This window comes from Callorhinchus milii, unplaced genomic scaffold (assembly GCF_018977255.1).
Source record: "Callorhinchus milii isolate IMCB2004 unplaced genomic scaffold, IMCB_Cmil_1.0 Scaffold1, whole genome shotgun sequence".
Classification (NCBI taxonomy): domain Eukaryota; kingdom Metazoa; phylum Chordata; class Chondrichthyes; order Chimaeriformes; family Callorhinchidae; genus Callorhinchus; species Callorhinchus milii.
Genome location: NW_024704742.1, coordinates 12,256,038 through 12,271,093, shown reverse-complemented (window position 1 = coordinate 12,271,093; position 15,056 = coordinate 12,256,038). Strand labels below are relative to the sequence as shown.

At 41.7% G+C, this 15,056-nt stretch overlaps 1 protein-coding gene across 1 annotated transcript in view; it reads right to left on the bottom strand.

Annotated features, from left to right (window-relative positions):
• Positions 1–15,056, bottom strand: part of LOC103188162 (phospholipid-transporting ATPase ABCA1) — a 248,220-nt gene that overhangs the window by 190,292 nt on the left and 42,872 nt on the right. The window lies entirely within an intron of this gene.

The following is a 15,056-nucleotide window of genomic DNA, read 5'->3' as shown; positions in this document are numbered from 1 at the left end:
TTTCCACTGAGTAAGTATTTGAACTTAAAAATAATCGGTCACTCAAGTGAAGAATGTCGAAAGACTTACAAAACCAGTTTTGTAATGCAAAACATTTCTACTGCATTTCGTTTCACTCTCCGAGGATATTAGAAAGCCAGCAGAGATTCAGCAAAAATAAATCTATCCTTTTTTGCTATGAAGATGATGCATTCAAGGAAAAATTACATTTGGTTGTTAAGCAACCTCCTCACTTCTTTGCTGGTAGAAAAGTAAATTGAAGATTACTGAATGAAAAGGTATAAAACAAATCACTCAGGTACTCACCTACAAGGCCATTCACGGCCTTGCTCCCTCCTACCGCTCCGACCTACTATCCCCCTACCTACCTGCCCGTACCCTCCGTTCCTCTGGTTCCGGTCTGCTCCACATCCCCCGCCCCAACCGCCCTACCATCGGTGGTCTGGCCTTCAGCCTCTCAGCCCCGAGGCTCTGGAACTCCATCCCCCAGTGCCTTCGCCGCCTCCTCCCTCTCCTCCTTCAAGGCCGGTCTCAAGACCTTTCTCTTTGACCGAGCCTTCAGCTCCCCTCTCGACTCTCTACCCCCTCCTCGCCCCCTCCCTTCACTCCCCTCACCCTGACCATTTCCCCCTGCTCGGGTCCTGACCCAACTGTCCAGCGCTTTGGGACATCCTCCCGACGTGAAAGGCGCTCTATAAATGGAATCTTGTTGTTGTTGATATAGTGAAATGAAAAACTGAATATTTCTAATATGGAAATAAAAGACGAATAACATGTATTTTTGATCATCAGCAATGTACAAAGAGCAGCTTCCAATGGAACAACATGTTGCCAGATAACATAATAGATTTGTCCCAGTCATTGGTTTATATTGTAGGTGTGGATTTTACCTTGGTTGATGTTGATCAGTTCATTTGCCCAGTGGATGGCAAATCTTGGTTGTGGGGGACGGACCCTGCTGACCTTGTCAGTCTTTTCGGAATTGCTGGGTCTTGGAAGGGGAGATTGCTAATGAGTTAACCTATTTTCGACCTTCACCCCTTGCTTTGCACACAAAATGTATGTCAGAAACTTTCTTGGTCACATCAAATGATGCAGGCCTGGCAATCCTCTGAGCTATTATAATAAATAAATAATAATAGTCCTTCCATTTGATATAGAGCCTTACCACGTCTTCGAGACATCTCAAAGTGCTTCACGGAATATACTGTAAAGTGAATTGACTGTAGATTTTGTGGGCAAAATGCAGCAGCCAATTGCCCACAGCAGTGTCTAACAAACAATCGTGGATTGAATCACTAATTTTTTTTAAGGAATTTTCCATGGAAATGCGATCTGCCAATCGACTTCCTACTAGGTAAACAGAAGAATTTGGAGTAAGGAAACTTGCCCACCATTTCGCCCTGCTGGGAATTGAACCCCCGTCCTCTCACTTGCGAGGTGAGTGCTCTAACCACTGAGCTACAGGATTCTACAGGCAGCTTTACATTAGGTGATAAAGCAACCTGTAAACAGCAGCTAATGAAAAATACTTTGAACAAAAGATGCTCCATTCTCTTCCCCAATTAATTAACAGTGGGGCAGGAAGAAAGAAGCAGAGAGAGAAGCAAGATGTTAGAAAGGTCTGCCTCACAGCAAGCTCTGGAAGACATAGAGATAAAACAAAAAGTAAAGACAAAGAAACTAAATTACAGGATTTTGTATAACCTTCAATCAATTTCTTTACCAAATAAGAATCTAAATCCCTTTAGAATTTGCTGTCAGAACCTTCCTCCACCAGTTCCCTGGGCAGCCCTAGTCCACATATTCACTATTCCCTGTGATGTCATTAATTCTATATTGGTTCACCTTGCCTTTTTCATATTAAGTTCTCCAGGATCCAGAAGAGAATAGTGGAGAGAATAGAAGGAACAAAACAACTTATTTTAAGTTGCTTAAAATGCTGAAAGTATTCAATCAAGTGAATATTAATGGGTTGTTTGCACTTGTTGATGAGTCTAAAACAGGAGGCATAAATCTAAGGTAACCAGTAGCAGATGTGAAAGAGGGTTTAATAAGAATATTAATCCTTACATTTGATATAATCCCTTATAAGCTCATTTTGAGTATAGACACCAGCAGACTGGTTGGACCGAATGGTTGGACTGTTGTCAGCATTAAAAATGTGCATTGTAATGATTTATAGACTTGTTGGCACTCTAAAATGAATTCATCAATATGAATATAAATATTCTCCTTACATTCAACATTCACAAACTAATTCAAATATGATGGCAAATATTTATTGAGGATATGTCCCCAATAAATAATTATCTGGTCCCAAACACAGTTAGCCTGACTATTGTCATAAATAGCAGACTGGGCAGGGCTCAGATTGTAGTAGATCTATGATTCAAATACCGTGGTTATGTTCTTTGAGAGTTAATGAAGGAGTAATAGCACACAAACTTTCCGTATGTCTTGACCTATAATGTACTTATTACAGTTAGAAAATCTTCCTTATGTTGCCAAGGTAAACTATTCATTTTGTGTAATAAACATGTACTGATTTAAAAACTCGCTACAACAACCTTGAGCACAATACATCTATATCCCATTGTGGGCATGTTATAGTGCCAGACTGATGATCTTTCTTTGCTTCCCTCTCCCGTGGTTCCACACAAGATCAGGAATTCATTCAATGAGCTTTCTCTATTGTTCCATGAACTCCAAATCCCTGACTGTCCAGGGCCTTGGGAGTCCCAACGTGAAAGGCACTATACAAATGTAATTTTGTATTGTATAAATGCACCCAGTCTGGTCTGAGGTAGTGGATCATATAGACCAGGCACTTCCCAAATTCAATTCTTGATCTGTGCTGTCTAAATTGATCTCAGCTGGGTTATTGATCTTGATGCCCATAAGACAAAACAGGGGGAAACCTACTACTGTCATATTCCTACCCTTAAACTTATTATTATTATTGATTTATTTTCACTCACAAATATTCACTTTACAGTATATTCTGTGAAGCGCTTTGAGGCATAACAAAGAGGTGATAAAATATCAAATGCAAATATCAAAAAATATCAAATGCAAGGATTATTATTATTTTTAAATTTGAACTGTAATAATCTCCCCTGTCACATAGTTAATAACATATATTGCCTAGACTCAACACTTGAGCTTAGTACTGGAGGCCCTCCTGATGCCTGAGGAGTTGTGCAGAAAATATAGATTGACTTTGTCAGTTTGTCAAAACCACAAAGCAATTTTCTTCACATTAGTTGGTGAATTCTACAGCTTCAGTCCACCACTTTTCTGCTGACAGCTCAGACACATTTCTACCCATTGAACAATGTTTTTCTCCAGTTGGAAGCGCAGAGCTTCAGAGCTCTCTGCAAATCAATCAGTCTGAATACCAAAACATGGATATATGAGCATTTTTGTTGATAAGCTCCAGGTAACGCCTTCTAGCAGCTGTCATCCCAACCCTCCTCATTGAATACCTGACAGCTATTTGCCTGTCATTATGAAATACTAGATGATTTAAAAAGGAAATACATTTTAGTTACATTATATTTGGTTTAGATTATTTAAATAAAAATGAAAGTCAGATACAATAGACACAAAAACAATATTGTATGATTGAAATAGCTCCCCTTCATAATCAGCTAACGACAAATGCAGTTGAACTTAGGTTATGAACTCTCAAGAAAATATGTCAGTCTTTTCACTGTTACACTCTTTTGTCCTTTAACTGAAGTCATCATATGAAAAAAGTCAGATTGAAATTTAAAACAAGTCATTTTGACACAGGGACATTTTATGAAAAGCTACAGGTAAGTTTGAAGTGCTGAGATTGAGTTCAAATTCCCAGAGGAACTAGTTTGTTTATTCCCTTGACCAATAATATAGTTCAGATAAAACAGGCACATGTTTCACACATTTCACAAAGGAACCTTTCACATATTGTTTGAGTGTTCATCTTGTAGTTCCTGCATTACTAAACATACTACTTCAAGCTCTGAATTAATCAACATTGCTGACATAAAATCATAGGTAGTATTATGCACCGTGGAGGACAATTATTTCTTTTATTCACTTTGCAATGCTGCAGACAAGTGCACAACTGAATTTTAAATGAACTGAACCATTTGAAAAGTAAAATATCAGAAGGTTATATTGCCATATTATTCATTCATCTTTTAACCTGAGGGGCATCCAGGAGATTCTCCTGGGAAGGGAGGAGGGAAATTTGATTAAGAATTCAACCAACTACATCTGCATCTAACTATCTTCCTGAATATGCCTTAGCTCAACTATCCTCATCAGTTAACCTGATTATTTGGAGCTCTCATTTGCCAAAGCTGTGCACTCTGCATCGTTGATCTGTCATTTCATCTTCAACGTCAGTCACACACACACACACACACGGTCACACACAAACACACCTAGTTACATACACATACACCCAGTCACATACACACACCCGGTCACACACACACGGTAACACACATACAGTCACATGCACACACACAAACACCTTGTCACATACACATGGTCACATACACATGCCCGGTCACACACACACTTGCACACGTGCACACTCCCTGTGTCACACACACACTCCTTGTCTCACACACACACACACACACACACCCTGCCACACACACACACTCCCTGGCACACACACACTCCCTGCCACACCGACATGCACACTCCCTGTCACACACACACTCTTCCTGTCACACACACACACTGTCACACGCACATGTTGAGAAGCTACTTCTAAAAACAGTATTCTTGCAGTTCTATCATCTCCTTCAGGTGCAGAACAGAATTCAGACAAAATGAAATATCAATTGTGATTTTCATGCCACAAACTGTGATATCAGGGAAGGACTATAATAATAAAAAATAATAATTCTTGCATTTGATATTGCGCTTTTCACATCTTCTAGACATCTCAAAGCGCTTTTCAGAATATACTGTAAAGTGAATTGACCATATATTTGGTGGGCGAAACTGAAAGTGACCCGCCAATCAACTAACAACCAGGTTCCTAGTTATTGCTAAGTAAACAGAGGTGTGTGGAGTAAGGAAACTTGCCTAAAGTTTTGCCCTGCCAGGACTTGAACCCGTGTCCTTTCGCTTGTGAGGCGAATGTGCTAACATTTACGCTACACGACTCCTATACTGGAGTACCCTGATTTCAAATCAGGACCTTACTTTTTGAAAAAACAAATAACCAGAGCAATGTTTCTGAAACACACAACATGAAGGATTTACACAAATATTGACTTGACTGTGTACCAACCAATGTGCTGGAAAAATATAATAATAATAATCCTTGCATTTTACACAGTGCCTTATCACATCTTTGAGACGTCACAAAAAACTTCACAAAATATACTGTAAGTGGATTGATTGTATATTTTGTGAGTGAAACGCAGCACCAATTGCGCACAGCAATGTCCCACAAACAGTCGTGGAATGAGTGACCAAATTATTATTATTATTTTCTTTTCTTGAGCAATTATTATCGGGCGTGTGGAGCAAGGAAACTTGCCCAAGATTTTGCCCTGCTGGGAATTGAACCCAGGTCTCACTTGTAAGGCGAGTGCTCTACTGAACTACAAGACTACATTAGTATGACTACATAAGTTTCAGCCATTTAATAACACTTTGCATCACTAGAAGTGTGCATAAAGTTTGTGATCAGTTACAACAACAACTTGGATTTATATAGCGCCCTCCACGCCGGACGACATCTTAGAACGCTTCACAATAACGGATCCCAGCGCCGAGCCAGGGGGAGGGGGAGGAAGGTGACCAAAGGTGCGGTCGAAAGAAAGGTCTTCAACAGAGACCTGAAAATAGGAAAAGGGAGAAAGATCAGAGAGGTCGGAAGGTAAAGAGGAGTGGAGGGATTTGAAAATAAGGGTGAGGATCTTCAAGTCGATCCTCTCTGGGATAGGCAGCCAGTGCAGTCTGGCAAGGACTGGGGGTGATTGGGGAGCGTAGGTTGGTGCGGGTGAGAATGCGGGCGGCAGAGTATTGAATAATCTGGATTTTATGGATGGTAGTGGAGGGGATGCCGGTGAGGAGGGCGTTAGAATAGTCCAGCCAAGAGGTGACAAAGGCATGGACCAGGGTTTCAGCGGCTTTCGGAGAGATATTGGCTGAGACGGGTGATGCGTCGGAGGTGGAAGAAAGTGGTATTGGTGAGGGACCGGACGTGGGGGAGGAAGGATAATTGGGGGTCGAATCTGATGCCTAGGTTGCGTACGGGTTCAGAGAGTTTTAGGGGGAGGTCGGGTAGGTGGAGGAAGTGAAAACCGTGAGATTTTAGACGTTGACAAGAGCCAAAGAGTATGGCTTCCGTCTTGTCAACATTCAGCTGAAGGAAATTTGCGGTCATCCAGTCCCTGAGATCTGACAGGCAGACTGACAGAACATCAGGGGACTGGGGGTCGCAAAGAGAGGTGGACAAATAGAGTTGGGTGTCATCTGCATACATGTGGAAATGTACGCCATGTCTGCAGGTGACATCCCCAAGAGGGAGCATATAGATCAGAAAGAGGAGGGGGCCAAGGATGGATCTTTGGGGGACCCCGCAGGAGAAGCCGTTTGTGCAGATGTACTTCTGGCAGTTTGTTAATGAATGAGAATACTGAATACAATGTGGCATATTGGAGGCAAAGTAGGTAACCCGAAAGCATAATTCTCTGACCCAAATGCTGGCCTAATTTCAGCTCAAACTCCAATATGAAACAATTGCTTACAAATATACTACTACTAATGGATGTCAAATTTCTACTGCATGGCTAATCTGATAAATAGTCTATTAATGATTTTTTAAAAAAACACAATCTGCTCAATCTATCTTCAGTTTATTTCCCCATTTCACTTCTATGATAACGTAGAAGTGTATTTTATTTGTGTATTATATTTTGTATTCATTATTTAAAAGCTAGATTTTCTGATTTTTTTTAAGATGGTTATTAATTTTTTTATTGTTTTTGCTGTGCCTCCCCACATATTCCTCGTCTGGCTCCTTTCGCTCGCCTCTTTCAATGTCCGTTTGAAGACCTTCCTCTTTGAGTATGCCTTCGGTCATCTTTCTACTTCCATCATCCCCCATCCCCCCTTCACCCCTCTTCAATCCAACCCTGACATCAGGTGCAAACCCTTAACTGCCCAATGCCTTGGGACATCCTCCTGATGTGAAAGGCGCTATACAAATGCAATCTACTGTTTTATTATCAAAGTGGACACAACTTTAAATCAGTTTACTGCGAAGGTAAGCGAAGATGACATTGAATCTGGTGGAATTGAAATGACAATCACAAGGATGAAACAATGAAATGATGCAAATCTGAAATGATGCTTATTCCATCCCACTGTACGCCAGTATATTCTGTGAAGCACTCTGAGACGTCTCGAAGACATGATAAGGCGCTTTATCAAATGCAAGGATTATTATCATCATTTTACACATCTTTGAAATGGAGACAAAGTCCAGATAGCATTTGGAAATTCTGGATAAAGAGAAATTAAATAGTAAAAACGAATGAAAAATTAAGCCAAACAAATCAAACAGAAACAAATTACTGTAAAGAGATTAAGATGACAAACGTTAAAGATTAATAAATCCAATCGCTCTACATAAGAAGGCAATTGTGATAGAATACAGAAATATATTTAATTCTAACCCAAATTTAACAAGACAGCTTTAATCCATATAAATAAAAACATAACAATATAAGAGTAATTGTGGAGTCCTGTAGCTCAGTGGTTAGAGCACTCGCTTTGCAAGTGAGAGACCTGAGTTCAATTCCAGGCAGAGCGAAACCTTGGGCAAGTTTCCTTACTCCACACAGAGCCTAATAATAATCCCTCCAAAACCAAAAACAATAATAAATTGGTCATTTTCAATCTACGACTGTTTGTGGGACATTGCTGTGCGCAATTGGCTGCCGCGTTCGCCCACAAATATGCAGTCAATTCACTTTACAGTGTGTTCTGTGAAGCGCTTTGGGACGTCCTCCCGACGTGAAAAGCGCTATATCAAATGCAAGGATTATTATGTGCAAAACATTGTTTATATGGTGTTAAATAGAAAAATGATCCAGATTCAAGAATAGGGAGTCACTATGTCAACAATTACAGACACACAATTGGAAAGAATAGCTAATTGCAAAAAGGAACATGATTAATTGCAAAAAGATGTTTAAGAAACTTCAGAAGGTCTTTTACAGTTTGGTAATAATAATAATCTTTGCATTTGATACAGCACTTTATCACGTCTTCGAGATGTCTCAAAGCGTTTCACAGAATATAGTGTTAAGTGAATTGACTGTATACAGTACAGTTTAGTAGATTGGGTGGTTAATGGCATATGAAATTTAAAGCCGCTAAATATGAGGTGGCAGGATTATAATAATACACCTTACATTTGGGATAGCAAATTTTACATCAGAAGGACATCTCAAAGTGGTTCACAGGGTACACTGTAAAGTGTAGTGATTCTGTTTTGTACTACTATTATGAGATGGGAGAGAAATGATGCACTAAATGGAAAAAAAAAGTGGAAGAGTAGAGATAACCTGGAGTTAACATCCACAAAAACAACTTAAAAAATGGCAGGGAAGACATGTTGGTAAAGCTGTAAAAAAACTGATGGAGTATCTTCAGTCAGCTGAATTTGAATTCCTCCATAGTCTAAGAATAAGAAAGGCCGGTCTGCACATAAATTATGAGAAAAATCGATAGGATGAGCAAGGAGAAATTATTTCCACTGGTGGGCGGGTCAGTAACCTGAGGACGCCGATTTAAAATAGTTGTTAAAAGAAAGGGAGGGGAGGTGAGGAGAAATTTTTTCACACAGCGAATTGTTCGCATCTGGATGGTGGAAGCTGATTCAATAACAACTTTCAAGAGAGAAGTAGATAATTATTTGGGGAGGACAAGTCTGCAGGACTATGGGAAGAGAGCGGGGGAGTGGGATTGAATTGGAAAAGCTCTTTTCAAAGAGCCACCACAGACACGATGGGCCGAATGGCCTCCTTCTGTGCTGTATAATTCTATGATTCTATTATTGAATCCCATTATAGTAACAGGGAATAGCAAAGCTTCTGACATACTAGACTTGTGTCTTCCATAGTTACAAGCTCCTGGGCTTGTAGCAGAGTGGTTTCCTCTGTTTGTGAAGTACGGAACCAAGCAATGAGGTGAATTTGTGGTGAACAGAGACGCAATTACAGGGAGAAAGAGCTCTGGCCTACAATTACCTTTTGCTGAGCAGCCTGGAGCTGAGGTGACTTCACAGTGGGCACATCTACTTGCCAAAGTCACTCACTTGAGAAGCTGTATTAAACAGTTGGTGTTACACAAGCCTGGTATGTGGCATTGGACTTGGACCTCCCAGAACAGCAGAATAGAGGCATACCACAAGCGGTCCTGAAAATCCAGACTCGTATATCCAGAAAGGTTTTTAGATGGTTATTTCAATGGCAAGCCATGCAGTTAATGATGGTTAAACTCCAATAATACCCCAACATCCACTCTCTGGGTCAACAACAACAATTTGCATTCATATGCAAGTCACACCCTTCACATGGGGTAGAGTCCCGGGGTCGAAACCTGGCATATTTCTTCCCTCCAGGGAGGGAGTGTCTATTCCATTCCCTCTATAAAAAATAGAGGCTTATTGGATAGATGAATAGGAGGGATAGAGGCTCACTGGAGTATAAGCACCAGCCCAGACCAAATGATCTGTTTCTGTGCTATATGTGTAGGTGGCAATAGATATGTAGAACTCTGTTTGGTTTGAATATTCTTAACCATAAGATGGGTTTCTGCACAACACCTGACCGACCAAAAATATATGAAAAACAAAAAGCAACAGGGAGACAAAGCATTGATACCCATCAAAGCATGTGACTGTACAATACAAATTTACATTTATACAGCGCCTTTCACATTGAGAAGTCATCCCAAGGTGAAAGTTCTATCCCGACAAAAGGATTCTACAAGGTGTTTATGAATTCTTAGAAATTATTTTGTAGAGTTGGAGGGATGTTTAGTAATAGAAGCTATGGCTGGAAGCCTGTCAGTCTGCTTGCCACTGCACCCTTCTCAGTGTGAACAGGGCAACTTTGTGAAACCTGTCAATTAGGGGAAGCAGGAAAGAGATTACTATTTCTAGTTGGAAGGTGTAGTCACCTTAAACATTGCACTCCGAGAGTGTTTATGATCGACTTGAGTGGAAGAGCAGAAATGTGCAGGGAGGAGAAAGGCAAATGAGAAAGATATTAATAATCATCCTTGCATTTGATATAGCGCTTTGCACGTCTTCCTGACGTCTCAAAGCGCTTCACAGAACAGATTGTATAGTGAATTGACTGTATTTTTGTGGGTGAAACGTGGCAGCCAATTGCGCACAGCAGTGTCCCACAAACAGTCGTGGATTGAAATGACCAATTTATTATTTTTTTTGAGGGATTATTATCCAAATAAGATTCTTATAAGATTATAAGATTCACAGAGAGGAAGAAAAAAGAAACAAAGACAAGCAATGTACAGGTAGGGTGACTGAAAAGACGTGATAACATTACAATGTCTAATAAGTCTTAAATAAATTATGATATATTTTTTAGGTAATAGGGTAGTCATCGTGACTTTTTGATCACCCTGTACAATGTAATAGTAACAAAAGGGATAAAAAACAGGTCAGAGACAACAACGAGTATAGTATTTAAGCAAAGATTTTGAGTCCAAGTGATACACATAAACAGATGAGTGCAAAAAGTCCTGGAAAGTGTGATGATGGGTAACAGAATAAACAACAATAATGAAATGGATGATAAGGAAGGAGAAGGAGTAAGCAAAATGGATTAAAATGTGTGCGTAGGTGTCGAGAAAAAACAATAAACGGGAAACTGTGAGAAGTGAATGGAAAACTATTAAAAATGTAATTACAGTGTCAGTCGCACAGCTGTGGACTCCTGGAATATCTGCAATACCGCTGAAAGTCTCTGTGGGTAGCTGGAAATAAGCAGCAGCGGAGTTCTGAGAAAATAATATTTAAATGTCTACCTTGAGCAAAGTGGATAAAAATCAACTATTAAATCAATGTTTAACTGTGATGGACAGGAAGAAAAATTGTGATTTTTTTTTCTTGTAGACAGATCTTAAACAGCAAGAGTTTGAACTGTTATGACAGTAAAAGTGTATTCATCAAAACGATTCAGTTAGCTTCATTTTCATCTCTATTAAATTGGAAACTTTTAAAAAAGAGAGATTAAATGTAACCAAATGTTTGATTCAATGTTTGAATAAAATATTCTGTTGCTCCTGAACTAGTGCAGTTACAAAACAGGGAAACATAATGTAACAAATTGCATGTAAACAGCTCCTTTCGCGTTGGGAGGACGTCCCAAGGTGCTGAACAGTCAAGGGTTTGCACCCGAGCTGGGAGTTAGAGTCAAGAGGGGAGACGATGGGAGGATGGACGAAGACGCAGTCGAAGAGGAAGATATTGAGACAGGCCTTGAAGCAGGCAAGGGAGAGGGCAAGGAGGAGGGACTCTGAGATGGAGTTCCTGAGGGTGAGGGCAGAGAAGCTAAAGATCCAACCTCCAATGGTGGAGTGGACAGGGCGTCGGACATGGAGCAGGCCAGTACCTGCAGTATCTACATTTGGGAGGGTTTTCGGAGGTCACAGAGGTAGGGCAGTGCAAGATCACGTAGGGCTTTAAAGGTGAGGGCAAGGATTTTGAACAGGTTCCTCTGGGGTATGAGGAGGCAGCGAAACTGGATGATTGGCTCACGGAGCTTTGTGGGGGAGAGGACACAACAAGAACAACAAATTTACATTTATAGAGCGCCTTTCACACTGGGAGGACGTCCCAAGGTGCTGAACAGTCAGATGTTGGAGCCCGAGCATGGGGGAGGGGTGGTTTAGGGGTGAGGGAAGGCAGAGAGGTGGGAGGAAGACCAAAGACACGGTCGAAGAGAAGGGTCTTGAGACCGGCCTTGAAGGAGGCAAGGGAGGAAACAAGGTGAAGGGACTATGGGATGGAGTTCCAGAGTGTGGGGGCAGAGAGGCTGAAAGCCCGGCCACCGATGGTAGGGCGGGTCGGGGGGAGACATGGAGCAGGCCGGAGCCCGCTGAATGGAGGGAGTGGGCAGGTTGGTAGGGAGCCATCAGGTCAGAGAGGTAGGAGGGGGCAAGGCCATGGATGGCCTTAAAAGTGAGGATGAGGATTTTGAACTCGATCCACTGGGGAATAGGGAGCCAGTGGAGTCGGGCGAGGGTGGGAGTCATGGGGTCACGGAGCCTGGTGCGTGAGAGTACACGAGCTGCAGAGTTTTGGATGATCTGCAGCTTGTGAAGGGAAGAGTTGGGAAGGCCGATGAGGAGTGAGTTCCTGTAGTCAAGCCTTGATGTGACGAATGCGTGGGTGAGGGTTTCGGCAGCCTGAGGGGTGAGGCAGTGATCGAACTGCTCTGGTCAAGGTCACAAGCGACATCCTGACCATGTGTGACCAGGGCTCCCTCTGCCTTCTCGTCCTCCTCGACCTCTCCGCCACGTTTGACACCATGGACCACTCGATCCTTCTCCACCGCCTCTCCTCCCACCTCAACCTTCAAGGTTCTGTCCTTGACTGGCTCAGGTCCTACCTTTCACACCGCCTCCACTTTGTTGCGGAAAACGGCTTCTCCTCCAGCCCCCGCACTGTCTCATGCGGTGTTCCTCAGGGCTCTGTCCTTGGTCCCCTCCTCTTCATCCTCTACATGCTCCCCCTTGGTGACATCATTTCCACATTTTAAAATACATGTGGTAAATTTCCACATGTTTGCGGATGACACCTCAGGCGCTGGCAGCATCAGCCTCCACAGCTGCACACTCAACCTTACTAAGACAGTCAGGAACCCGGATGTCTTTTTTGACTCTGAACTGTCCTTTCTCCCCCACATCTGCGCCATGACGGCACTGCTTACCACCACCTCCGCAACATTGCCAGACTGAATAATTTGAGATTCTGAATAATCTGCAACTTGTGGAGAGAAGAGATGGGAAGACCGGCAAGTTGGCAATAGTCAAGCCTGGAAGTTACAACAGCGTGGATGACGATTTTGGCAGTCTGAGGGGAGAGAAAGTGGCAGAGGTGGGGGAAGCCAGAACAGGCCATGGCATGGATGTATGGTTTAAAAGACAGTTGAGGGTTGAACAAGACACCAAGATTCCACACTGACTTGGTGAGGTGGAGTGTGCATCGATGAATATTGATGCTGTCAATGCCTGGGGTGAGGAGGCGCTGACGGGAGTCGAGCAGGAAGGCCTCGGTCTTGTTGACATTCAACTGGAGGAAATCAGCTCTCATCCAGGATTTGATGTCTGACGGACAATCCGTCAGGACAGCAGTGGACCTGGAGTTGAGATTGGAGGCAGAGAGATAGAGTTTGGTGTGATCTGCCTACATGTGGAAGTTAACCTCGTACCTCCAGATGATATCACAGAACGGGAACATGTAAATATTAAAGAAGCAAGAAGCAGGAGTAAAAGAACATTAAAGTTTCTTTATATGCCTAATCTGTGCCTTCAGTTTCAGTGTGTTTCCTTATGCAAAGATCTAGGTTCATTAACCTCATCTTTTATTACAATTGCGAAAAAGTATAGCAGTTAAAATGGTTGTTCCAATGTAAACATCGAAATTGCAATACGACTGAATTGATTGACATCAACATCACCAAACAGAGACGATAAACATAACTTAAAAGGAAGTCTGATTATATTATCCATTTACTATAAGAGTTTGTTAATAACTGGACAAGACTCTCATAGTAAATGGGGGAGTGGGATTGATTTGGATATCTCTTTCAAAGAACCAGCAGAAGGCACGATGGGCCGAATGGCCTACTTCTGTGCTGTAGGATTTTATGATTCTAAGACTTGCTCAAGGCAAGACAGATCCAGGAAAATCCCACATCACCAAGACCTACTAACAAATTTTGTTCCATCAGACTGGTGTCTGACATTGTGATTTTGATTAAAACATGCCACAATTGTTTGTTTCTGGCCCAACTTCAAAAAACAAAAGTGTGAGACCTGATGAAACCCTGAGCTAGCAGGAGCTCATTGCAGGAGCTCAAGGTGCCATTAAAATTGGAAACTGTATGAATTGAATTGAGTCCTTTCAACCTCCCCGGGCATGTTACGGTAGTGACCCCCACACATACACCCATCACAATTAGTAAATTCAAAAACACCTAATTCCCAGAGCCAAGCAGGAACAAAATACAAGAGATACAGGGGGCTAAAGTCATACAATCAAAAAAAGAACATTTACATATTGGCATCAGCTAGCTGCTACAAATAATGGAAGAAATTATACATTCACTGTCTTCTTGTTTTTAAGCTGCGCAAAGCAGATCATCATTCCCAAAATCAATGTTAATCTACTATGCCTCCCAGTCACTAGGGCAGGGTTGCATGTCAAATGACTAACTGTGACTGTTGTCTTGGCTCCAAAGTGAAGTGCTTGGGAATGCAATGTTGTAATTGAGTCAATTACAACAAAATGGACGCTTTGTCCATTTCCATGTGTATGTGGCACATATATGCCACTCTGACTATTTTGGATAGTTCTCTGCATGTGACCACAAAAGTCACCAGGGCAGCCTTTCCAGTTGAGCTTTGCAAAATTGTTCTGAAACTGCTGTAGATTTGTGATATTAACAGAGTTAGGATATTAATTGCAATCGGGTGCATGGCAGAACAAATTCATCACTGATATCCTCTAATTATACGGGAAAATTGTTTGAATCACAACTGTAAAAAGATGTTCCCATCTCTGACAATACGGCACTCTCCTAGCACTGGCTTCAACCCATAACTGACTGTTAGATTATAGAAGTTGTAGTCTAATAATAATGAACATTAAACAAATGTAGAATGGAGAAAGTACTGACAGTCATGGGATAGGACACATCTGGTTTTCTCTGTTTTTGAAAGAATAGCAGGACAGCTTTGGAAAAGGGCAGGGGGTCACCTCTTATCAGTAAATG